Source organism: Protopterus annectens, chromosome 6.part0, assembly GCF_019279795.1.
Source record: "Protopterus annectens isolate FY-2018-M chromosome 6.part0, PAN1.0, whole genome shotgun sequence".
In the NCBI taxonomy this organism is placed as follows: Eukaryota; Metazoa; Chordata; order Ceratodontiformes; family Protopteridae; genus Protopterus; species Protopterus annectens.
The window spans coordinates 1,820,233,493-1,820,260,992 of NC_056737.1; the positions used below are offsets into that span (position 1 = coordinate 1,820,233,493).

The following is a 27,500-nucleotide window of genomic DNA, read 5'->3' on the forward strand; positions in this document are numbered from 1 at the left end:
GATTAGCTCTTTTTTGTCAGGTGATGGATACTGATTTTATGTGCTACTGCCATAGTCAGTAGTAAGGACTAGAAGTATTTCATCAGGACTGCAGCAGAAATTAGATTGTAACAAATCTCAGAAGGTAAAGAATCTGTGCATGTCATCTTAAAATGTTGCAAATTTATTGTCTTGTGGAGCCTTGAAATATAACAAAAAAAAATTGTAAAATATACGAACTGCGGTGGTGGTGCTGAGGTAGCGTTGTCGCCTCACAGTAGGACGTTGTCCTGTTTGATTCTCAGCTAGAGCGTCTTCTGTGTGGAGACATGCGTGAATGGGCATACCTTCGTTGAAGGTTGTGCGTCAGGGCTGGCAACTCAGCACGTAAAAATCTACTGCCAATCATTAGCGGACCAGAGTTCCGCTGTGGTGACCCCTAATCGGGAAAAGCCGAAAGACACAACAACAACATTGACAACTGATGAGGAATGCTGCTTCCCTGCCGAGATCTTTTGCATCCTTCCATTGCCTAGCCGTGCTCCGATTTACCTCATTGTTATTTCTCCTTGAAGATCAAGGACACATGTTGCTAAAAAAAGATTGTAACTGTCCAAGCTGGGCTGCAGTAGGGGCTGGAGAAGAGGGATAACGTCAGGGCCTATTCAAGTTAGATGTTGGCATTGTTATAGGCAGGAAAAAATATCTAACCTTTAAACCACTAAGGAGCTGTTAACATTGAGGTTTAAATTAAGAGTAGTGGACCTTCCTTTGTTGAGGGTTGTTGCAGCATGACTGTTACCATTCACCTTTGCCAGTCAGTCATTGGCCTGTTATGTTTTGCCAGTAGTACATGCATTCACATAATGCTGTATAAAATGCATTTTCCTATGGTTATGCACCCTTATTGTTAGACACTTGACATTTGTAAGTTCAGCATTACCTCGCATCTTTTCTTAAAACTACTGTAAAACTATAAGTCACTCAGATGTGTTTCCCATGGTACTCAGTACTAGGAGAATGACAGATGGAACTCAGGACTGGGTGTGTAATGAACGAAGCTCAGGATTGGGCATGTGATGAATGGTATTTAACAGTCAGTGTATGTCAAATGGTAGATTTGTATGATGAATGATACTCCGGATTGGGTGTATGATGAACTATACTCAGGATCTCTCTCCAGCTACAGAATCCGGAGTACTTGTTTTAATGTTTTTGATACTGAGCTGCCCACAGAGTCATGTTCATAACCTGAAGCAGTGATGGCACCATTGCTTCTTGTCTTAGCCTATTCCAACATAGGGATTCATCATGCAGTTGCGTCTAAAGCTTCTACTAGTTCTTTAGCAATGCCATCTCTCACTTTCCATTATGGGGTTTCTGAAGACTACTTGGGATTCCATTACACTAGATGGAGCCTCCACAGAAAGTATCTGTTTTCCTCTGTCTTCTCTGTCTAATCTTTTGTCTTCTCGTGTATCTTTTTGCAGTATCTACCAAACCATGATAGAAATGTATTCAAGATCAGACTATTATTTGGGTTCTTTAGCCTAAATTCAAGCTTATCTGCTTTCCCCTGCCAGAGCCTAAATGCTAGTGTGATGGTTTTCAGAATGATTAGTCCTCAAGGAACAGAGTATAAAATAGGTTTTTATGTCATGTAACTTTTTTTATGCTCACAGTTCATTACCTGGATCTGCAGTTCTGCCATTCAGTCCTTTGAAGCTCTTAAAGCCTTGCAGCTTTCCCTTCGTCATTTGACAGTGTACATCCTAAGCTTCCACATGTCCTGCTTTGCATAGTCCCACATCAGCTGAGAATGCAAATGTATCCGTCTCACTTTGGACAAAATCCTACCCACTGCTTCCTGAAACTGTTCACAAAATTCCTGATCTAGTAATAATATGCATTAAATGCCTGATGCCTATGGAGGCCATTTCATTAAATAGCAACATTAGTCTTTGGGAGCATAATCATAATCAGACAAAAAGACCTAGAATTAATCAACTAAATACAGCTCTAGTCATAATTGTCTGAATAAGAGTCATATCTAGGGTAAAACATGACCCCCGGTTTATATATCCACCAGGGGCACACTCAGACATGGAAGTATATTCCACTGTAGTTACTCTTTCCCTGCTATGTCCCTTGTGGATATCCACAGTGTCCATATCCAATTCTCACTTAATACAAAGGCTGTCACCCCATCCTCTCTCTCTCTCTCTAAGAAATTATTTACTCAGCTTTTCTTGAAGATCTGTGCAGGATATGTATTAACTACTATTACCATCTATGCATCTACTACCCTCATTAATAGGACTGGTCTCCCCTGCACAGCCATCTCTGCTTAGTGTGTAGTTTAGAAAATGATACTGGCATGCAGGTTTCCCTTCCTCCTCCCACTCCTCTCATAAAGATGAGAATATTCATACATTATGTGTATCATATTTTAACAGTGTTATGTGCTCTAGCTACTCTGAGTGCATCATCTGAGAAATGTAGATAGAGTTTTGTTATACAAGTGTATACCCTTAATCTCTCAACTGGTTGATTTTGTCCACTGTCTTTCTATGAGTAAATCTGAGCATTTTAATTTTACTATACACATTCCTTTTATTGTGATCCTACTTCATATCTCCAGACATTGTATAGGTAATATCACCTAATATAATACAGTGTAAAGACAGTTTATACCCTTTTGTAACATGACATTAATGCAATAAACCAAGCACTCATTGATTTCTTTAAAACAGCTGTACAGCTGAATTCTGCAATTGGCATTTTAAGTAAAAATGTAAATTACAGAAGTTGGAAAATTAACTGTAATAGGAACCTTCCAAGAAGAGAGCAGTTTGCCCCATCATGGTATATACAGTGAGTGATTGAATGCCATGCTGGAAGAGTCACTTCCACAATTAGTTTTTACAAAGAAATAGACCCCCTGCATCTGAAATTCTCCAGGTGCAACTAACACTAGGTAAGACTGCAATCCAAATTGTAGCTTGCTGCAGATCCCCCACCGTGCCCCAAGATTCTCACTACACCTTTCTAAACATACTGGACAATATTAAGATACAACCAAACACCCTAATACTGGGTGATTTCAACTAATCTGCCATTAACTGGGAAAACTACTCTGGTACCAACACCTTTTCCCAACAGTTCTTGGAATTCATAAATTTCAACACTGTGGATTAACTAATCCATTGTCCCACCAGGGGCTTCAATATCCTAGACCTGGTCATTACCAACATGGGAGATAGATGCTCCATGTTTTACTATTATAATTCTGAAGTGCATTCAGTCGAAAGACGGTATCTCCGACTTCCAAGCGCGAAAGTGGCAGTGTCGAATTCCGACATTGCCGAAAGTACATCTTGAATTAGTCCTCCAAACGGGCTTTAACATGGGTCGAGATAGGGGCGAGACTTGTACTTCGACAATGTCGGGTTCGACATTGTCACCATTCAACCCTTGCCATTCGCTGTAGTGGTGTCAACAAGATAAGTGTCGGAATTATGATAGTAAACCATGCTCCACACCAGTGGTCACCCCCTCACTGGTCAGGTCTGACCATAAGCAAATCACCCTTGACATCCACATCCCACCCCCACCCTCACCCCAGTAAGGAGACCTCCGTAAAAAACTTCTCCAAAGCCAACTTCATGCTACTGAAGTCAGAAGTGACAAACTTCATGATACCCATGCAGATGGGAGCTGAAAGTTCGACTGCTGAATCCTCCACTAAGGCACTGTACGAGCACATCCACTCGTGCATGAATCATGCCATCCCAAATAGAACCAAGACACTCTCCTCCAAAAAAAGGAAGCCAATCTGGTGGTCCCCTGCCATAAACAAACTATACAACAGAAGAAAGAAACTGTTGCAGAAGAGAGGAAAATCCCAGGATGCAAAAAACTCCCTTACCAGTCTCAGTAAGAAGCTGAGATCCATTAAAATCCCCCAAAGCTAGTTACAAAAATAAAATTGCCAAAAATTCCAAAGACAACCACAAGGCATTCTATAGTTATGTCAAGAATCTAAATGGCAATGCTCAGATGTGGTGTGAGCTACAACAGAATGGCATTAAATATACTGATCCCAAGGATATTGCCAATATCCTGGCAGATCAATTTAGTGCCAACTTCACCCCCCTCTCACCCCCTAATGGGCCCATCTCAATACCAGACGATTGCCAAGTTCCGGTAATCACGGCCACACAGGTAGAAACCGCACTCTCCAAAGCTAAGAATACAGCATCCATGGGACCAGATGACATCCTGGGCTGTGTACTACATGAACTACAAAATGAACTGGCACCTCACCTAAAGTGTCATGTTTAATCATAGCCTCACCTCAGGCTTCGTGCCCACTGAGTGGTGCACAGCTACAGTTATCCCACTCCACAAGGGGGGGATCCACCTTGGATCCCGGGAACTACCGTCCCATCAGTCTGACGAGCCTGATCTGCAAGGGCATGGAATGCATTATCATGGAACTTATAAACAATGACATTGACAACCTTCAAACACTGGACCCCACCCAGTTTGAGTTCGTGAAGGCCCGATCTTGTCTCTTGAACCTGATTGACTTCTTCAAATCAGTCTCCAGAGCTGTGGACAAGGGTAAGGTGGTCCACACAGCCTATCTGGACCTCACCAAGGCCTTCTACACCATCCCCAACTCTGGAATCATAGATAAACTTACTAAGCTGGGCATAAATTCCTACATCACTCGATGGGTTGCCAGCTGGCTTACTAACAGAACCCAGACTGTAAAAGTAGCCGACTCCAAATCCAGCTCTAGACAAGTGACAAGTGGAGTACCTCAGGGTTCAGTTCTGGGACCGCTCTTGTTTGGTATCTACTTCTCTGAACACTAAGGGACTCTGGCTAACAAAGTTCGCAGATGACTGTAAACTGGGAGCCATTATTGAATCCCCAAATGATGTGGATATCCCACAAAAGGGCCTTACAGAAACAGATGCTTGGTGCCAAAGCCATGGGCTCAAGCTTAATGCCAAGAAATGTATAGTTATCCCCTTTGGGAAAAAACATGTACCCATAAATTACCACATAGGTGGCAGTACACTAAACACCGAAAGTGTGATGAGAGACTTAGGCACACAGGTGGACAGTGGTCTCACCTTCGATAACCACATTGCCACAACATTCAGGAAATCCTTCTATGTGGCACACCTCATCACTAAGGGTTTTTCATCCAGAAAAAAGGAGGTCATTGTCCCACTGTACTCATCCCTCATTAGACTCATTATAGAGTACAATGCCCCATTTGGCATGTACCTCACAAGACAGCTGCAACAGCTGGAAAGGCCACAGAAATACCTCACTAAAAGAATCACAAGCCTAAAGCAGATGCCCTATACTAACCATCTAAAAAAAACTCCAGCTATGCTCTGTGGCATATCGTCTACTCAGAGGCGATCTCTGCTTAACATACAAGACCATGTCAAACCCTGAGCTGTTGGACATGCTACACGTAAAGAAATCCCAATCCCTCAGAGCCACACACTCCAGGGATCTAAACCTTGTCATCACAATGAACAAAACATGCTGGAGGGATAGGTTCCTGACGGGGAGAGACCCCATACTCTGGAATAGACTGCCCATACATGTCAAGCAGAGCGCCTCCTTGGCGCTCTTCAAAAGGAACCTTGATGATTGGATGGGAGATAGGATATTCACCCCAGGGATCACGTCAGTCGCCATGCTAGACAGGGGTCCAGGGAAGTAAATATTGTGGGAGAAATATCCAGGGAATTGTTATGGCTAGGCTTGTATAGGCCCTAGAGCCGATAGCCTAGTACCAACCTATGAATCTAAGTTGTTGTTTTTCTTTCGGCTTTTCCCGGTTAGGGGTTGCCACAGCGGAACTCAGATCCACTAATGATTGGCGGTAGGTTTTTACGGTGCTGAGGTGCCAGCCCGATGCCCAATCTTCAACGAAGGGCACGCCCATTCACACATGTCTTTCGAATGCCACTCGACCGCGGGGAGGACATGCAGACTCCACACAGAAGGTTCTCCAGCCGAGAATCGAACGGGAGAACCTCTTGCTGTGAGGCGACAATGCTACCGCTGTACCACAGCGGCTGTCCAACCTATGACCTATGAACCTAAGTAATGGACAAAAATAAGTGCTTGGTAGCTATACCCCTGCTTGCTTTCAGATTCCTAGAGTTATGTAGCAACACCTCTTATATAGTTTTCTGTTATTACATTTTCACCATGTAGAGGTAATTATATGATCCTGTTGGAAGTTGCGTACAGATCCATTCTAATTGTTTTAAAACAAGCCTATCCCCAGTAGTGTTCTCAAACTGCTTATCAGACTAGAATGCATTATCTTTAAGGTGGTAGTGAGCAAACACTAGCAACCACTGCTTTTGCTTTAAGGCGATAGTGTGGAATGTAATAAAGGTCGCATGGCAAAGTTCTTTTCATACTGTGGGATATGTAAAGTTCAGCCAGACAGCTACAACCTTGTGCCCAGCTGTAGGAAGAAACCAGTATCCCCAGGCTGCATACGTCACAGTTAGTAAGTACATGGTAGGCATTACTGTTAATATTTATTCCAGGTCCTAGAAGGTACGGGTAAAGCCAGTGTCCTTGACTTTGTCTCCACCTTTATAAAGCCACTTTCTATATTGCTTTACCTTGATGTGGAACACTTTATTTCTGAACCTTCATGGTCACTACTCACCAGTCATCACTTTTCTTTTTTCCACCAGGTGACAGATTGTTAATCCACGAGCCTTCTTTTCTAGGACAGTTTGCAGAAAATGTAATTGGCTGTGCCTGTGTCCCAGGTTCTGAGCCACCTTCTTCTTCCATGATTTTGAAATACTTCTGTTCAGTGTTTACCTAAGAATGATGACTGCTTGACACCACTCGCCCACAGTGATGCTCTGCAGTTACTTTTTAAGAAGAGCCCATTTGGACAATTTTATTTATTTTACGTTTGTTTACCAGGAAAGTCCTACTGGGTGTGAGCCTATTTTCAGCTGAGGCCTGGGGAGAAAAGCTGCAGAAAATGTACAATAGACTGAAGTATGTGGACGTATAATCAAGTAAAGTTTACAGTTATTACAAGGACACAATAAACGAAAGCTTACTTGAGAGCATTATTAAAGGGCATAGTTGATCCACTTGTGTAATTATAAAATTCTATACAATTCCATGGATGAGTTATGGAAGAGGACTAATCACTCTCCTCTTAATAACTGACTGGATCCATATGTTTGATTGAGCACACATCCATCTTATATATGATCTGTTATATTTGTGCATGTGCAGTTTTAGATTACTGAAACATGTTTTTAAAATATGCAGATTTCACATCAGCCTTGTAGGTATTTACAAATATGTAATATATGCCTCTCAGGTGCATGTTGTTTTACAGAGTAGGACTAGAGAAAGTCATACACCTTTGTACTCAAATGAAAGCCATAATGAAAGTACTGTGCAGGTGCAATCCTATTCATGCCATGTTTACGCTTCTAAATTATGCTTGCATGGTATATTACAGTATCACCAGTTTTAAAACAGTTCAGCTTTGTTCAGAATTTTACTTTACCTGTAATGGAAAAAGAAAATATAATTTATTCTTTATTTCTTTGCGCACATTATTGTTTTATGTGCATTTTCTTTTCTTTCTTGTTATTCCCATTGCATGTTATCATCCCAGCCCTTCTTCCTCGGGAGCCATTGTACAGGCAACTAACAAGGTTTTGTGGTCGTAACTCTCTCAATCCCCAGTGATTGATTGATTGATTTAAGCACCTGTACCACTGTGGAGGTACTCTGAGCCTTCCTTTGGCATGTGCATTCTCCTACACACATGCCTTTGAAGACAACTATAACTGGCTTAGAATGCCAAGCTCACATCCTGTAGTTCAGTAGACATTGGTATGCAGGTCTCCTCTTGAAAGGGAGCAGTATAGCTGACTGAAACCAGCCAAAGTGAGCTGCTTACACTCACCCTGCCCTACTGAGCTCTTTCTGCACACAAGCTACTAGTCAGACTCAGGTAGTCATTATGTTTTCATAATTCATGGCATGTATTCTCTTAAAAATATTTTGTGTTGTAGTTTAAAAAATGTATACTTACTGTGATGCCCCTGCACTGGCCCAGTAATCAAGGAGCCTCATTCCTCACCACTAGCATCAGTGAGGGATGTACACATTGGGAGGATGACAAGTACATACATAGTAAAGTACAATTTCCCTTATGAGCACACATAGATCACAGTCAGTCTGGGGCTGGTTTCTCTCTCTTTCTCCAGATCCCCATTAAGACTCCCCGCTGGCACAGCTATAGGGTTAAGATCTCAGCCGAGTGGCCAAGCTAAGACCTCCAGCACCCACTCTGTCCAACCAGTGCTTCGTGTCCCTGCCCAAGTAGCTGACACACATACACACACAGACACACACACACACACACGCATACACCTGGGAAAGCCTGGCACAGGTTTACTAGCTATTCCCCCTTCTGCCCAGACTATAAGGTAGTACCAGCTGCCACCAGCCACCCTTACTTATCAGCTACTATAAGGCCCTTACCAAGGGTGACCAATCCTACTGTGTAATGTTACTATTATCCAAATGGTAAGTGTGACCAAGGCCAAGGCTATTAAGGAGTGGCCTATACAGTGTCACCAGATACATATGCAAGTACTGTAAGAGCTTAAAGATCTCTAAACAAACTAGACGCAATTAAAGGATTTAAATATATTTAATAATAAATAAAAGAACAAGACAATATTCAATAACTCAGCACAGTGGCTACAGAGTTCAGAATCACAGGAAATATTTTAAAACAACATTGCAGGACACTCTCAAAGAAATACAGAAAATATCTAAACTAATCTTACTATATTCCTATCCATCTCTAAAATAAATTACTTTTCCCTAGTTACTTACTATTAGCAAGGCAAGTGCTGATGAGAGAATGTTTCCAGGTCCATAGACAAATACAAAATGCAAAGTCCGTCTCTGAGAGAGTTCTTAAATTACTATCAAACATTACTGCTGGGACAGCTTTGGATGACATCACTCTTTGTCACTTGCCTTCAGTTTCCAGGCTAACAGAAACATAACAAAAGTTTAGCATCTGGTGTGTGAGAAGTACACATCTCTTAGAAGTTTGCCTAGAACTGGAAGTCATAAAACAGTCAAACACTTTTTACATTTTAAACCTAGTAATTATTTATCTCCAAGACAATAGAAATAAACTTCTAGCTCTAGACATCCTGTCTTCTTGCTGCATTAACTAACTTTTTTATAGAACCTTATAAAGCACTTGTTTTCTTAAAGTTTTGTAAGTTCACTCTGCCATGTTCCAGCCTCTACTATCAAAACATACATTTGCACATGTATATAGTTCATACACATCTCTGCATCCAGTAGGGTACACTCTGGTTGCAGTCATGAAGCTCAGCACATAACATACAGTTCAACACACACTTCTGCACCAGTAGTTTAATATTCACATAACATATACTTATCTTACACTTTTAAGACAAGCATATGAATCACATTAATATTCACAAATGACGTATGATTATTTACAAAATTCCAGATAGCTGGGCTGGCAGTGTCACATTTACCATGGCTTTATTTTACTAAATTGTATATTTTGTATGTTTATATATATATATATATATATATATATATATATATATATATATATATTTTTTTTTTTTTACAGAATGCCAGATTGCTTGTTGGCCCTGTATTTTTCTATCATTTTATTTATTCTAGTATTGAAAAGGTATACATTCCAGAGCATGCAAACATGTTCTCTAGGGTTGATTGAGGAGTTGTGTTATTCTGGAAGCAAGTGTGTAGTTTCAAAACTCCTACCTATAATGCCTAAGAATTGTCTATAGCATAAGTTCATTTATTCATTCATTGTCATGGTTTCCTGTATTCCTAGAGACAAACAAAAAAATTCTTACTTTTCCCTTCATCAGAACCTTTGTTTATAAGTGAACCAAAGTTCAGTGATCTGAGAATGTGAAGTTGTTCAGTCTCACCGTTCATTCTTCACTGATAGGTTCAGAGCCAATCCATTGACTCCGGTACGGCTGTTTGCAAAGCTCGAGGTTTACCAGTAACTCAAGACCAAGCCCCTTTTCCCATGATACACTGGGAATTACCTCAGATCTAGTTTGCCGTGGCACTGATCAGAGGTTCCAGTTTTGCTCGAGCCAGTATTTCTTCAAAAAAGCGTGTTTTTTGCAAGTTATTTCAATTTTTCTATTGTTCCTTCTAAATAGTTGTTAGTCTTGTGTAGCTTCTTAAAAGCTCCCCTTTTCCCGCGTGTGTTTAGTATATTTTAGTTACCTCATGTTTTTGGCCTAGTTAATTCTCTTGCCTTTTTCATAGTTTTATGTGTATATATATATATATATATATATATATATGTATATATATATATATATATATATATATATATATATAATATATATGGGTCTACTTCATTTGCCCTAACTTCCACTTGACTGACATCCATTTGCCCGAGACCAAATGACCGAAATTTCATTTGACCGACACTTCATTTGACTGACAAGTATTATTGGCAAGAAAATAGAATATGCCCCCTTCTCCACTGTAGTGCAAACCTGGAGTTAGAATATATAGTTGGGGGGTGTGGTGGGCGAAGCCCCCCACTTACTTTTGTTTTACTAAGCAATATTAAAGCAAAACCAAACAATATAATATGAAATTAAGTGTGGGGGCTTTGCCCCCCCCCAACCCCCCCAACTATATATTCTAACTCCAGGGCCGCACTACAATGGGGAAGGGGCATATTCCATTTACTTGCCAATAATACTTGTTAGTCAAATGAAGTGTCGGTCAAATTAAATTTCGGTCAAATGGGGTCGGGCAAGTGGGTGTCAGTCAAGTGGAAGTTAGGGCAAATGAAGTAGACCCATATATATATATATATATATATATATATATATACACACACACACATACATACATACATATATATACACATTTAGCTTAGCGTTGGCCTTTGTTTTTGGGCCATTGTTTATAGCGTGTGTGTGTGTGTGTGTGTGTGTGTGTGTGTGTTCTCTTACAATTAGAGCATAGTTGTAACTTTGGCTGTTTTCTAGGCTTTTGTGTGGTGTTTTTAGAGCCTAGGTGTGGTTCTTTAATAATGTATATATTGAGTGTCTCTTTTCTTAGGCTTATTGTGTGCTTGGTTTCTGTGTTAAGCCTAAGGCATTTTGATTGTTGGATATGTCTGAGGACAAGGATAAACACCCAAAGTCTGGGTTTAAAAAGTGTCCAGACTGTGGGCAAAAGATTTTCGGTGACTGATGGCAATGTAATGTGCATTTACTGCTTAGGAGCTGTCCATTTGCAGTATTTGTCACTTTTTTTCCTCTACGGTTTTACTGGAGAGAAAAAGAAAGTTAGTTGACAGAGGCTTGTTGAAGCATCCGTTTCATGAAGCATTGAGTGACCAGGATGTGGCCAGCAAGTCCTCCAAGTCCTCAGGGGACTCTAAGGATTCCAAACTGTCCAGGAAATCCAATATCTGCGAGACCTATATCGTCACTTCTTCAATCGTCACCATCTATGCACTCTTCTAGGTCTTCTGTCAGCCTGTCCGATTTGGATATGGACCGATTGGTGCAGAAGCTTTTACGGGCACCAGGCCTTGCTAAATTGCTGTCGGCTCCGACCCTAGCGTCTTAGCCAAAGAGCACTACCCTTGACTTGACTGCTCCTCCTCCAAGTCACACTGGACCTTCGGAGCCAGAGGGACAGACCTGTTGATCGTGGAGCCTTTGGAGCCGAGACCTGCTCCAGTGTCCTTGGTTCCATCTACTCTGATGTCCTCAGCGCTGACCGGGGACTCTAGTAGCCGACACTCTCCTGTTGGGTCTGGAGAGGATAGTTGCACAGACTTGTCGGTGCTGACTCTTCCTCTCGGGGCTTCAGCTCGGATGAGCTTGGCTCTTACCTCCAGCTTGGAACCCGCGGCTTTGGTGCAGGAGGGTTTGGCGGTTACTTCAGGTCCGTCGACTCCTTATCGGAGCCGCAACGCCTTTGAAGCCATGAGGAGAGCCTTGTCCCCCAAGACATCCTCGACACCAGGTCTGGCTTCCTCATCCCCCAAAGCGCCTGTGTCCACTTCTGCTTCCATCGCCCAGGCTAGGTGTAGTGACCCTGAGCCTCGGGTAGCCCCACAGGGCGCCCCCTGCTCTTCTGAGACCTCCCCAGAGGCTCCCACTGAGGAGGTCCCCAGGAAGAGATTGTGCAAGAGGAGACAGTTGGACTCCCCACAGGAGTCTTTAACATCTGACACTGACTTGGATGAGTCAGAAGGGTCCCCACGGTCCCCCTCTGAGGATATCTGCTTTGCGGAGATACTTGAGATCCTTAGACTGAGGAGTGATTGGCAGTCCAAAAGCCCTACTGAGGATGAGTCAGTTCTCCTGAAAGCTTTCGTGTCTCAACCTCCCGCCTCTTGGGTGACTCCGCCCTTCGACAAGCTCATGCAGCTGGTCTCTCGGAGGACGTGGGAGTCACCAGAGTCCATGGAGCCTGTTCCTCGGAGGCCTAATAAGTTTATTTCTGCTCCAGTAGATAAATCCTTTTTGTCCAAAGGAGTCCCTGTTGATGCCATGGTGGTGGCGGTGGCCACCAAAAAGGAAATGTCTGAGACTTTCTCATCTATCCATCCTCCTAATAGAGAGTCTAGGATCATGGATAGATATGGGAAAAGCATGTTTAGTTCAGCGACTTTTACACTCCATTCTCTGAACTATTTGATCCATTTAACTAGATTGCAAAGAGATCTCCTTAAGGAGTTGGGAGATGCTCTTCAGGGTACTGTAGCTGCAGGGGCTTCTGATAAAGTTGCCGCCCAGCTTGCTACCCTAAATTCTATTGTGAACTCGTCCATGCGTCTCATATCATATGCAGCTGATGGGATGAGTAGGGCAGCGTGTACAGGAATTGCTCTCAGAAGACATTCCTGGATGCCCTTGTGTTCCTTCGCGGAACCCTTTAAATCTTCATTCATGAACACCTCTTTTGATGGCTCATCCCTTTTTGGGCCTAAAGTGAAGGAAACTTTGACCAGGTGTGAACAGGAGGGAAAGACTCTGTCTGCCGTCGGAGTCCGTTTTTCCACCGCTACTCTGTCTTACCCCAAAGGCCAAAGGGGAGGAAAGATGTGGTTCCAGAAAGCCCAAGGAGCCTTTCAGGACACACGTGGTGAACCCCCCTCTAGGGGCAGAGGGAGGGGGGTAATAATGGAAGATGCCACCCTCACGGCAGAGTTGGTCCGCAACACCAGGGTGACAGAGATCACTTCTCTGGTCAGCCCTCTCAGCACTCCTAAAAGGAGGCCCGACTGTCCTGCTCTGGAGTCAGTCAGGGGTCACTTATCTTTGTACCCAGACGCCTGGCAAGATATAACAAAAGACAGCTGGGTACAAAGTATCATTTCCAGAGGGTATTTCATACCATTCTGCACCCCCCCCCCACCCACAAAGAGAATCCCGGACATTCCACCCAGTTACAGAGTCATCCAGCCAGTCCCAGCAGACCAAACAGGATTCGGAACTTACTCGAGATTCTTTTTGGTTTCAAAGAAAACGGGGGTCTGGTGACCCATTTTGGACCTCAGCAGACTCCACCAATTTGTGAAGAAAGAGAAATTTTAGATGGTCATGCTACAGTCTACTTCTCGTTTTAGGGAAAGACAATTGGATGTGCTTGATAGATCTCAAGGATGCTTACTATCACATAAAAATGGCCAGGCCATCCAGAGATCACCTACTTTTCTGTCTGGGAGCCAATCATTATCAATTTTGAGCCCTGCCCTTTGGTCTCACTACAGCCCCCAGTGTTTTCACCAAATGCATGGCAGTGGTCACGGCTCACCTGAGGCATCTAGGATTCCAGGTGTTTCCGTACCTAGACGATTGGCTCCTTACCTCCACCACCAGGCATCAACTGATTCAGGCAAGGGAATACACTCTGACACTCTGCAGTCACTTAGGCATTACAGTCAACTCAGAAAATCTGCCTTGTCGCCGTCGCAGCATATCATTTTTATATAGACAGAGTTAGGCACTTTAACCACCACTCTACGACTACCAATTGAGAGAGTCTTTCTTCTTCGCCAGCATGTCAGCCCATTGGTACTGAAAACAGAGCACCAGCCGCAGAAGTTCTAAAAGTATTGAGTTTGATGGCTGCAGCGATCTTGGCCATACCATTAGTAAGGATGCATATGCGGATTCTTCAATGGCTGCTGTTCACTCAATGGTCTTATCAGGAACATCCAGTGAATCACACAATTTTAATTACAGACTCTTGCAAGAGAGATCTCCAGTGGTTGATGTCTCTTCATGTACCCATAGGACACCCCTTTGTACTACCCCCCCAATAGCCACTGTGACCACGGACACTTCCGTGATAGGGTGGGCGGGCATTTTCAGGGAAAGACTGCCCAAGGCACATGGACGGATCAAGAGTCACATCTGCATATCAATGTTCTGGAGATGAGAGCAGTACTTCCAGGACTCTCTTTCTCTAGGAATGATTGCAATTCAGACAGACAATATGTCAGTAGTCTGGTACATGAACAAGCAAGGCGGAATCAAGTCTTACCCCCCCTTTGCCGAGAAGCCCTCAAAGTTTGGCAGTGCGCTGTTTCCTCCCAGCGCTTTCTGTTGGCAATGCACATCCTGGGGAGATCCGACGTGATAGCAGACAAACTGAGCAGGGCAATCTTGTTGCCGCACGAGTGGTCCCTCAAGAAAGAGATTGCGGACAGGATTTTCTGCAAACGGGGCCAGCCTTGCTGTGATCTTTTTGCCAGTCACATCAACACTAACTGCAGAAACTACTTTTCCCTGATTTCCCCCCTGGGAGAAGCCCCGAGAGACGCACTCGTACACGATTGGCCCTCTGGTCTCCTCTATGCATTTCCTCCCATCACGTTGATACCCAGATTTCTACATAAAGCAAAATCTCTGGGAAGGACCATCATTCTTATAGCCCTTCATTGGCCTCGGCAGATTTGGTTCCCATTTCTTCATCATCATCATCTCTTGGAGGATCCATGGATTCTGGACCCAGTTCCGGACCTTCTGACACATCTGTTGAGGGACCTCCTTCCCTCCTTGCAGTCACTGAAGCTGACAACTTGGCTGCTCCAGTTCCCCTCATAGCCAGGCTTCATAATTTTTTCCATTGAGACAAAACAGATCCTTTTGTCGTCCCATAAGCTGTCCACTAGAAGATTATATCTTAATAAGTGGAAGAGATTTTCCATATGGGCTTCTAAGCAAACATTGATGCTTATCATGCCCCCTTGATGTCCATATTAGAATTCATGACTATGATCTTTAATAAAAGAGCGGCAGCCTCAACAGTTTGGGTCCAGTTGGCTGCTATATCTAACTTTCATCTCGGAGCTGACGCGGTAAACATAATGTCCCACAAGTTGTCCAAGGCTTTTCTCAAAGGAACTTTTCATATGAGGCCTCCAGTGAAAATTATTCTCCTTGGAATCTAAACTTTATACTGTCTCATATAATTCTCCCCCCATTTGAACCAGCATTATCTTGTGATCTCATATTTTTGTTGTGGAAAACCATATTTCTGTTAGCTATTACTTCTGCCCGCAGAGTGTCAGAACTTCAAGCCTTATCTATCAGCCCTCCTTATTTGATTTTCCACGCTGATAGAGTATCTCTTAGGACAAACTCATCCTTTTTGCCCAAAGTTTGTTCAGAATCTAATATCAACCAAGTCATTGAGTTACCATTCTTCCTCCCTAACCATTCCAATAAATTGGAGTATATGCTGCACAAACTTGATGGTCACAGACAGCTCAGATTTTATTTGGACAGAACAAAAGATATTAGGAAATCAGACCAGCTCTTTGTGTCATTCTTTGATGCCAGAAAAGGTAGACCAGTGGCTAAAACAACGCTTGCTAAATGGCTATCTGATTGTATCACTTTTGTTTATTCAGCTGCTAATATGCCCTTACTACACAAGATTAAAGCTCACTCAACCAGAGCAGTTTCTACATCTTCTGCATTCCAAGCCAAATTGCCCCTTGATAACATTTGTGCTGCCAGCCACTTGATCTGCACCTCATACTTTTATCAGTCATTACAAAGTTGATAAAGCCTCCAGGGACAGGGCTTCTTCTGGGTCTGTGGTCCTGAGGAATGTACTCCCATGAGCCACCCAAGATTGAGGGTGCTAGGGACACTACCCATCAGTGAAGAATGAACGGCGAGATTGAACAACTTCACATTAAGAAGTTATGTACACACCATAACGTTCCATGTGAGTGTTTCTCTCACCTTCATTCTTACGTCCCTCCCTCCTTCCCCCTCCTGGCTGATAGTTGACCTAGAGGTTGGTCTCATCCTGGTTGTTCAATTCTTCTTCCTCTCCATGGGAGGATAGCCCAGTTATATGGCTATAGTACACGCAGCAAACAAGGTCTGAGGTAATTCCCAGTGCATCATGGGATAAGGGGCTTGGTCTCGAGCTACTGGTAAACCTCGAGCTTTGCAAACGGTCGTATTAGAGCCGATGGATCGGCTCCGAACCCATCAGTGAAGAATTAAGGTGAGATGAACAACTCATATGAAACGTTATGGTGAGTACATAACTTCTTATTTCCCTGTGTCAATAGAGCATAACTCAGAAAGGAGTTGTTCTTAGAAATGTTCAGTGTCACAGCAGCCATTAAAAAGGGATTAGTAGCCACCAAGAGCATTTTTTTCACTTTGGCAAGGACCGCTAATTTGAATTTCGCCTACAGAGCTTAGCCTTGGTGAACAGCAAGAATGAACATGTTCCTCTGTTTGCAGATCTTCCAAGAGCAGTCCTGTTTACAAAACTTCCATCTATTTTGAGAAGTTTTGTTTCCCTAGTCTCCACAGTAGCTCTTTCTTCAATTGATATGAGGTTAAGTTTGACTAGTATAGGATGTGAGGGAACCCCCTTCAGCTATACGTGCTGTCTCAGTTTGGAGCTGCTCAAGACATGTCTGCAGAGACCTTAAGCAACCCCTTCACTAAATGCTTGCAGCCTCTTGTTCCCACCTTTTTAGGTAACCCCAGCAGCTTAATGCGTATTCTTCATCTAGGTACTTCTCTAAAGCTTCAGACATTGAGGTGGTAGCTACTAGTTGTTCTTGAGGCCCCTCCAAGTCACATATACAGTCTGAGTATATGCTCATATAATGTTCTATGAGTCTTGTCTAAAAAAAATGCTCTGTAAGTTTTAATAACGGGTAATATTAGTTTACCATTCTTCATCACTGGTCTGAACCATCTCTTCTCTAAGACTGCCGAATCCTTTGCTTATTCAGCCGATGCAGTGCACCCAGATACAAGTGGAACACAAGGATACCTCAATTTCTGATTTCTTTTGACTTTTTTCTACCTTTTGGCATTTACTATAATGTTACTAATATTTCACTCAAGGGCACCTTTATTTTGAAATTCCCAAACTAAGATAACTTTAGATCTGATGTCAGTTTTCATTCATTTGTTAGCCATTGGCTTCGGATGTAATCCTCGGATCCGACTTGGCTATTGCTGAAGCTCATGGCCAAAAGAAACTCTTGAGCTCCTCCTCACCCACAATGCACCAACCCCAACATACCTCAGATCTGGTTTGCCGCTTTTCGCATATGGACAGGGTCAGCTTGCTCTCTAGTATTTCTAGAGAGAAGTAATGCATATTGTTGTTTCTTAAGGCTTTTTTCTCCCTAAATTCTTTCTTAAATAGTGTATACTTGCATATACTTGTTACCATTGCTGGTATTCTTTCTCTGTAAAAACTTTCTACCCTACTTATATACACTTTGGTGTAGTCTTTAATACAATTGGTGGTATTCTTTTTTTCTAAACATATATATATATATCTATCTATATATATATATATATATATATATATATATATATATATATATATATATATATTCTATTTGTTACTGTTAGTGAGCTAGTCCTCTTTGCAAAATGTCTGAGAAGGGATTTTAAAAATGCAAGAACTGAGGTCATAAGTTGCCTTATACTGATGCCTGTGACCTTTGTGTTTATTGTTTGGGTCCCGAACATCTTAATGTTGAATTTTATATATGCAACAGTTTTAATCTGCATGCTTTAGTGGACAGGTGAAACAAATTAATTTTGAAAAGATTATTACGGACCTCCTTTTCAGAAGCCATATCTGGAGCTCAACAATCCAAAACACCATCAAAGGATGTTCCTAAAAAGTCCCAGAAGAAATAGAGTTCCTCTACAGAGTCTCCTCCCAGAAAAGCAAGATTAGATCTGAAGCCGTCTGTATCCAAGATGTCTGCTACTCCTCCCAAGATGCCATTGGATCAGAGTTCATCGGCTCCAAAGATTCTTCCTGTGGTCCGATATTCTTCGTCAATTGACCCTATGCTTCAAGACTCATATCTTCTTTTCTTGAGAGATGGTGGTCCAAATCTCCATCCATTGCTTCATCTTGTTTCAGGAGTCTCACAGAAGCCAACATGAATAGAATGATGAGGAGGTTCCTCTCGGCACAAATACAGATGGCGGTTCTCCCAACTTTGACCCTTTCGGGTCAGGAATCCTTAGCTAGAGCTACTGTACTCCAGGAAGGCTTCTTCTCTGATCTGACATTCTGTTTCTGAGTCCTTGGATCTGAGTCTGCCAAGAATGTCTGGTTCGGATATGAAAGCGCTGTGTCCTCGAGTACGACGGTTTCTCTGAGTGTACTGGCTGTGACGAGTGGCTCTCTGAGCTGTACCGTCCCAGTTGGATCCGAGGTCTTTGAGTTGACTCCAAAATTTTTGGATCCATCTCTGCCCCTCAGATATTTGACCCTAGACAACTTGGCTCCAGCCTCTGCCTTTGGGGCAGGTGGAGCTGGTGGGACAGAAGCATGGCTTCTCGGTTCTATCAGCGTCCTTCTCCCCTGGGCGATCTACTTTCAAGGTAGTAGTGAGAGTGTTTTCTGCTTTGGCGGGACAGAGGGTCTGAACCCCCTCAAACCTATCTTGTACATCCTGTGTGTGTTTGCACCATGATCCTCAACATTCAGCTCCGCAGGGACAGCCAGTCCATACCCTCCAGAACAGCCAACTAGGTATTACCCTCTCTTCCTATAGTTCTCTGGAGCATCCCACCGAGGAAGTACCCTGGAAGAGGAAGTGCAAAAAGCGGCACTTGGATTCCCCTCAAAAATCCATCACAGATGGCACAGATTTCAGTGAAGGGTAAGGGTCCCCCAGATCACCACCCAAAGACGTGGTCTTTACAGACATTCTAGAGATCCTCAACACTGGGGTGGTTGGTCTTCCCAAAATCCTTCGCTGGAGGAATCAATGTTTCTGGAAGCATTTGAATCTGACCACCTACCTCCTGGGTGATTCCACCCACTGATGAGCTCAGTGATTTGATCTCTCAGCAGGAGTGGAAGGAACCTCATGCAGTTGAGCCCATCCCCAAGCAACCAGACCAATATCTGGCACCTCTGACTGGAAGTGAACACTGGAGCAAGGGAGTGCCTGTAGATGCCATGGTCATGGTGGCAGCCATGAAGAAAGAACTTGCAGATCAAAGTTCCACTGTCCATCCCCCTAATAGAGAGTACAGGGCTTTGGACATGTTCGGGAAGCATGTCTATGCTTCAGTGACATTTACTCTTAAGTCACTGAATTACCTGGCACACTTTACTGGGTTACAAAGTGACTTAATTAAGGATTGTCAAATACTCTTTCAGGGTTCACTACTGCCAGAGACTCATGTGACAGTAGCCTTACAGTTGGCAACCCTTCCGTTCATCTCAAACTCGTCCAAGAGACTTATTTCTCATGCAGCTAAGGGTACCTTAAGGGTAGTGGGTTCAGGTATCTCAATAAGGACACCTGCCTGGGTGCACTTGTATGACTTTGCGGAGCCATTCAAGTCTTCTTTCATCAGTGCTTCTTTTGATGGATCTTTCCTATTTGGCCTGAAAGTGAAGGATACACTCTCCAGGTGTGAGAAGGATGGAAAGACTCTCTCTCTCTGCTGTAGGAGTGGGTTATTTGATCCCCCCTCCATGACCTTTTCTAGTAACCAGTGCAGGGCATGAAGATGTGGTTCCGGAAATCCCAGGCCCTTTCCAAGATCCACCTGGATATGGTTCCCCCAGAGGCTGAGGGGGTAACAATAATGGAAGACGCCACCCATGCAGCAGAGGTGGTTCACAAAATCAGGGGTCTAGAGACACCTTCTCTGATAGGCCCCACTAGCCCTCCTGAAAGGTGGCCTGATTGTTCCCCTCTGGAGGCAATCTGGAGTCACTTATCCCTGCACCAGAGAGCCTGGCTAGATATCACAAAAGGCATTTGGGTGCAGAGGATTATTAACAGAGGTTATATAATTCCCTTTTTCCTTCCACCTCTGACTCATCAAAAAATTCCCAACATTCCACCCAGACAGAGGAAGGAAGTAGCAGTTCAAATACAAAAGCTGCTAGAAAAAAGAATCATCCAAGAGGTTCTGCCAGATCAGCTAGAATCTGCAACTTACTCAACATTCTGTTTAATGCCAAATAAATCAGGGGTTGAGACCAATTTTGGATCTCAACAACTCGAACAAGTCAGTTTATCACTCAAAGTTTCAGATGGTCATGGTTTGGTCCATACTGCCCTTTCTAGGCAAGGACAATTGGATGTACTCAATAAACTATCAAGATGCGTACTGTCACATAAAAATGAACAGGCAGTTCAGAAGGTTCTTATGCTTCTCTGTTTGGCCTCACCACAGCCCCCAGGGTGCTCAGCAAATGCATGGCAGTGGTAGCAGCTCACTTGGGAATATAAGGATTCCAGGTGTTTCTGTATTTTGACGAATGGCTCATTACTGCCCCAAGCAGGCATTCATAACATCAAGAAGCCAGGTACTCCAAACTTACTCCCTTCTTTTTGGGGATCACACTAAACTACAAGAAATATCATTTGCATCCATCACAAATACTGAAATTCATAGGACCACATTTCAATATAGTATCTGCGACAGCTTCAATTCCCTTAAAGAGTTCCAACTTTAAGATTCCAAGTCCCAAAAATTATTCACAGCACCAAGATTTCATGTTGACTAATTCTTCAAGCTTTGGGGTCAGTATCAGCAGCTATAATTCTTGTCCCTCTGGTAAGCTATCATATGAGAATTCTTCAGTAGATGCTAGCATCCCAATGGTCAAGTCTTTATCAGAAGATATCCGTTCAAGTAAGGATCACACAGACATGCAACAGATACCTTTGGTGGTGGATAAGGTCAGACCAGCTTTACAAGGCTGTAGATTCATTCTCTCCCAACCCAAAGCCATAGTGACCATGGACTCTTTCCAGATTGGGTGGGGGGCACTTCCTGGGGAAAACAGTCCAAAGCACTTGGTCCCGCGAAGAGGCCAATTTGCATATAAATATCCTGGAGATGAGAGCAGTGCTTTTAGCACTGCAAGCTTTTCAAGATGCTCTACCTGTAGGAACAATTGCAATCCAAACAGATAACATGTCAGTAGTTTGGTACATCAACAAACAAGGAGGAACTAGGTCTTAATCCCTTGTGTTGAGAAGCCCTCAGAGCGTGGCAATGGGCGATCTTATCCAACTGATTTGTGATAGCAACACACATTCCTGGAAGTACAACGTGATCGCAGACAAATTGAGCAGGTCTATTCTTCAACCTCACGAGTGGTCTCTCAACAAAAAAGTGACAGGTAATTTTCCATCAATGGGGCCAGCCTTGCTGCAATCTTTTTGCATCTCCCCTAAACAACAAATGCAGCAGCAGCTTTATCCTAATCCTCCCAGTGGGATAATCACCGAGGGATGCTCTGCTTCACGATTGGCCCTCCAGTCGTCTGTATGCTTATCCAGCAACCCTGTTGATTCCTAAATTCCCTCAGAAAGCTGCATGATTGAACAGCAAAATCATCCTCTTTACACCTTACTGGCCTTGACATGTTTGATTCCCCTTCCTTTGGCCTCGTCTGATTTACCCACCTTGGATTCTGTATTTAATTCCAAACCTCCTGCCTCACCAAACAGTCATGGTTCACCCGCTTATCTCAAACCTAAAGCTGACAGAGTGGCTTCTCGACTTATGTTATTAGCCAGGCAATCTGTTCTCTCATCCTTTATCCATCATATACCTTTGTCTTCCCATAAAGCTTCCACTAGAAAAATCTACAAGAGTAAATGGAAGAGGTTTGTTTGTTGGGCATATCAAAAAGTTGTTGATCCCTTTTCAGCCCCAGCACAAAATGTGCTAAAATTTTTGGCAAAAATTTTTAATGAGGGAGATAGCTCCGCTACTATAAAGGTAATTTAGCAGCAGTCTGTAACTTACATATAGGAGTTGACATTTCTTCCTTAGCTTCTGCGAAGATGTGCAAGGCTTTTCTAAGAGTTACTATTTTACTTAGACCACCTTATAATGATCCTACCCCTCCATGGGATTTGAACCTTGTTCTGCAGGCCTTACGTTGATTCCCTCTTTGACCCAGCTGAAAAAAGTGATCTAAAATGTTTTGACTTGGAAGACCTTATTTGTAGTGGCTATTACCTCTGGCAGGAGAATTTCAGAACTCCAAGTGTTGTCCTCTAAACCTCTTTACTTCATATTCCATAAGGATAGAGTGATAGTAAGAACCAACCCTTCCTTCCTAAGATGGTGGCAGAATTCACTATCAATCTCAGTCATCTTGCCCAATTTCTTCCCCACATTTGAAAACAAAGGTGAATGCATGTTGCATTTACTAGTACTTGCACAGAACAAAAGACATTAGAAAATCTCATCAGTTATTTCCATCCTTTGCAGATAACAAATTGGGCAAGTCTGTAACAAAAGTGACATTGGCAAGATGAATTATAGACTGCATAGCCTTTATCTATAATAAATCACGGATTTCATTACCAAAACCCTTAAAAGCTAACTAGATCTGTGGCAACTTCATCAGTGTTTTTATCTGACTGTTCCATAGATGACATATGTGCAGCTGCTAATTGGGCTAATCCTCATACCTTTATTACTCATTACAAATTGGATCTGGTCTTAAGGGGAAGAGCAGCCTTTGGTTCAGCTGTGCTCCGGGAATATCCTTCCTTAGAGTCCACCTGGGATATAAGGTAGCTGAGAATTCTGTCTCAGTGGTTGAGGTGAGGAATCTATCAAAATTCACAACATCAGGTAAAGAAGTTATCTACTCACCATAACATTCCATCATAACATTCCTCAGCTTCCCACCTGCCAACCTCAAGAATGAGATGCTATTAAGACACTGCTGTGTCTTCTATGGAGCTCCAGATACTGGTTTCCTCTGTTAGGTACATTATTCAAATATTGGGTATATATGTCATCTAGCAAACAAGATCTGAGGTATGTTAGGGGTTGGTGCATTGTGGGTAAGGAGGAGCTCGAGAGTTTCAGTTGATCATGAGTTATAATATCGACAAAGTCAGATCCAAGGATCGGATCCGAACCCAATGGTTGAGGAAAAATGAAAATGGACAGAACAGATGGAACATTATAGTAAGTACATAACTTCTTTTTTTCTCACCTATTTAATAAAATGGGGGAGGGAGCTACCACAACAAGCTGCTGTAAACTCAATGTCCATACTGGAATGTATTCATATATGGATTATTAATGAAGACAGAATGCAGCCTGATTTTGAAATGTAATACCCTACAGCCCATAGGTTTTGATGACACAGTAAACAAGTACTGTGTGGTATAAGCTGGTTCAGTAGGAACTCTTGTTCCTTATGTTCTAGTGAGTTATCTACAGTGGTTCAAGGGTTAAAATGATAGAAGCAGTTAACTAATTAGCATGTTTAGTATGCCTGGAAGTCTGTGGACATGAATTTATATAAACTGGTTCCTAGAAGAAAGTGAGAGCAAGTTTTACTCCCCAAAAGTCTCAGTGCCTGGGAATTTGGTGATGGACCCCATCTGATTCGGACACTGACAGCTTTAACTTTCAAATCAGAAGTATGAAATTTCACAGCCACTATGCTTCATATCCCAATTCTACTGCTTCCAGAGGTCTGTAGGAGTGTTCTGTAGATCACAGTCAATTACTTTTTAAGTTACGAATCCAGGAACTACAGAGAAGATTTTTGCATTTTGCTCTAGATGGGCAGCACTTTCATAACATGGTGCTGCTGTTTGGCATTTCCTATCCTCCTGAGGTCTTAACTAATGTGTTGGCAGGAGCAGCCTTAGGTCAACTGGTGCCCTAGGCAAAAGGACTCCACGGCGCCCCCACCGCACCACCCAATGCCCCATCTTGGTCTACCTACTCCAAATAAATACTGGAAAGGTGCCCCTGGTAGAGCGGTGCCCTAGGCAGCCACCTAATTGGCCTTTGCCTAAGGCCGGCTATGTGTTTTGACTATTGTGATAAGTGCCCTGCAACAGTGCAACCTGTTTATGTTAGCCCTGCCTTAAAAATTGATTGCTGATGACCCCAACCCAGGAATCAGTGATGGGGCTAACCTGGAATTTTTCCTGGCTGCTGCCATTTAGGGTTGCATCAGCTGGGACAGTTCCGCCTTGCTTCCACTTCAGGCACATCTTTTCTATATAAAAGTGATGCTGAACAATGTCCAGGACCTCTCCTTTTTCACCTTAGCCAATACTTGCATCTCAGTTTCTTTACTATATAACATTTGTGGGTTCAGGTCATGTTTGCACCATCTGGAGGTAATGGTAGCAACAGTGTCCACAGTTGTTCTTGCTTATCTTCATTGACAGATCTCACAGTGGACAGTTCACTGTCAGTGACTGCAGTTATCACAGGGTTAACTGTGACACATTTTGTCACTGTTAGAGATGCAAAATGGGAAACCTACTGCTTGCCAGCCTGCATTTAAGAGGTACTTAACATCATAAACTGATGGTCACTGTATTGAATTGGTCAATGTCTGTGCTGGATCAGTTCCACATTGAAGTCAAAGGAGAGGGAGAGGAGCATTCTATGTTTTTTTTTTCTTATGTTCTCCTCAGAGGTATGGCTTGGGGTTCAGAGTATGTGAATAGCCTCCTGCAAAAAAAAATGTTTGAGTGTTGTACAGACTTGGGTTTTAGCTGTTTCAGGTTCACTTAATCATGTGTCTAAAAGACAAACAGTTGTTTATAGTAAAGATATGTAAAACAGCATAAAATAATTAAAATGTGTACTGACACTGTTGGTCTATACTTGTACCAACACCAAGGTCACATGAAATTGAAGAAAAGGAAAAATGTGAAAAAAATTAATCTCTTCCTTTCCCTCTTGCCCAAGTCTTGCAACCTGAACGCAAAACACAGCAAAAACTTAAGTCGAAATTTATATGAGCAATATTTTAAGACTCAACAGCAAGGTGCTTGATCAACAGAATTGCTCCCTTTATCCAATCATAGGTGTCATCCTCAAATCTTACACCACCTTCTGCAGTCTGGGATGGTGGCTGTTAGCCAATAATCTGGATTCAGGTTTCTCTTTCTTTTCTGTTCTTTGATTTAGTGCTTTACATTGGATGTATTTTTGGATGGGTAAGGAGCCCAGTTTTGTTGTAACTTTCTCCAAAGACTTTGGAGTTGAAATCAGAAGTGCCTGCACATTGCCCTGCAGGCTTTTGAAGTCATTCTGAAGTCTGAGCCTCTCCATGTGATATCAAGATCGGACAATTGGTAGTAGTGTGGTAACGCTACATGCTGGAAACACACTCCTACTCCATTTGCAGAGAAGAGACTAGGGTTTGAGAATGGCTAGCAATTAATACATTTTCCTGTTGGGTCCCAAAGGAATCATATATTCTTGAAGATATTGAAATACAGCTCAACTACACCCCCACCCCCACACACACACTTCCATGAACTTTTGCTTCATTCGAGCATTTTGGGGGCATTTCTTCAGAAGTGGGGCACTGTAAAATTTAGCCATGTTATGATTTGGAAAAATGTGAACTTATCAAGATTCTACTTTGTTCAGCAGGACACGAAGAGTAGGCAGTGGACTTGTTCTCCATTGATTGGGTTGTAGTGGACTGTTCCAGATTGTTTATGCATCTTCCTCATAAAGTCGCTGATTCCCATCTGGTAACAGAACACCACACATAACCACCAAGTCTTATTTTTGTCTCTTGATGGTGTTTAATAACTAACTGGGGCATCCTTCCATAGGTGTCAGATTTGCAAAATCTTTGCTGGAAGAGCACCTGGCATGTTAATGCTTGGAGGGTAAGGACCTGCTTAATGAAAATCTGTGAGAAGTCTAATGTTAAGGTATACACCCTGTGTAACTACTACAGAGATCTGAACATACCAGTTTTCTTATCTACAAACTCGGAACCCACTCCTTCCCATACTTTGTTAGTAGACTGACATCCAGTTACAGCCTAAGATGGCAATCCATTTCTACCCCATCTTTAGTGACCAAAAGAAAAAACAAATCATAGTATACATCATAGCTCTTGTACTGTGGCCTCCACCATATTTGAGAGTACCTACCTTCAAAAATCAGATCTGTGTCCTCCTCATGAGATTTCTGTACACAGCTAAATTTGTAGTCAAAGATACCAGCTGTGAAAATTTCCACCAAAGCAGCCTCATGTAATTACCACATTAACATTTCCTTCCAGGCAACCAATCCTCCAAACAGAAAACAGTACAACATTTGATAAGAGGAAGTAATCCCCTCTCCCTCACTCTTCCTTCTCACCATCCACATATGCACAGCAACTAGTGCATTGTTACTCTTACTCTTTCCTTGCTTCTCCCAGTCCCATAATACCTAATGTACACAGTGTGTGTGTCTCTCTCTCTCTCTCTATATATATATATATATATATATATATATATATATATATATATATGTGTGTGTGTGTGTATATATATATATATATCTGTGTGTGTGTGTGTGTGTGTGTGTATATATATATATATATATATATATATATATATATATATATATATATGTGTGTGTCTGTGTGTGTATATATATATATATATATATATATATATATATATATGTGTGTGTATATGTGTATATATATATATATATATATATATATATATATATATATATATATATATATATATATACATACGCACACACACACATACATATATATATATATATATATGGATTCACTTCATTTTTTATTTTATTTATTTTATTTTACATTTGTTGACCGGGCTAGTCCAACTGGATATATGTCCATTTTCAGTAGATGCCCGGGGAGAAAAGCTCCAATGGTTATTGCAAGTTTAAACAGCAATAGGCAATACAATACAATAGGCAAAACAGAGTTAGTTAATATATGTAATATACAAATATGATAGGAGCAAAAACAAAAGAGAAATAATAAAATGTTTTAAAAAATGAAATGTTTTTTTTTTTTTTTTTTTTTTTTTTTTACAACGGTCATACAGTATATATGAGGTAACATTT

At 42.2% G+C, this 27,500-nt stretch overlaps 1 protein-coding gene across 1 annotated transcript in view; it reads left to right on the plus strand.

Moving 5' to 3' along the window:
* Nucleotides 1–27,500, plus strand: part of HIBCH (3-hydroxyisobutyryl-CoA hydrolase) — a 1,796,007-nt gene that overhangs the window by 1,161,546 nt on the left and 606,961 nt on the right. The gene's annotated exons all lie outside the window — the stretch shown is intronic.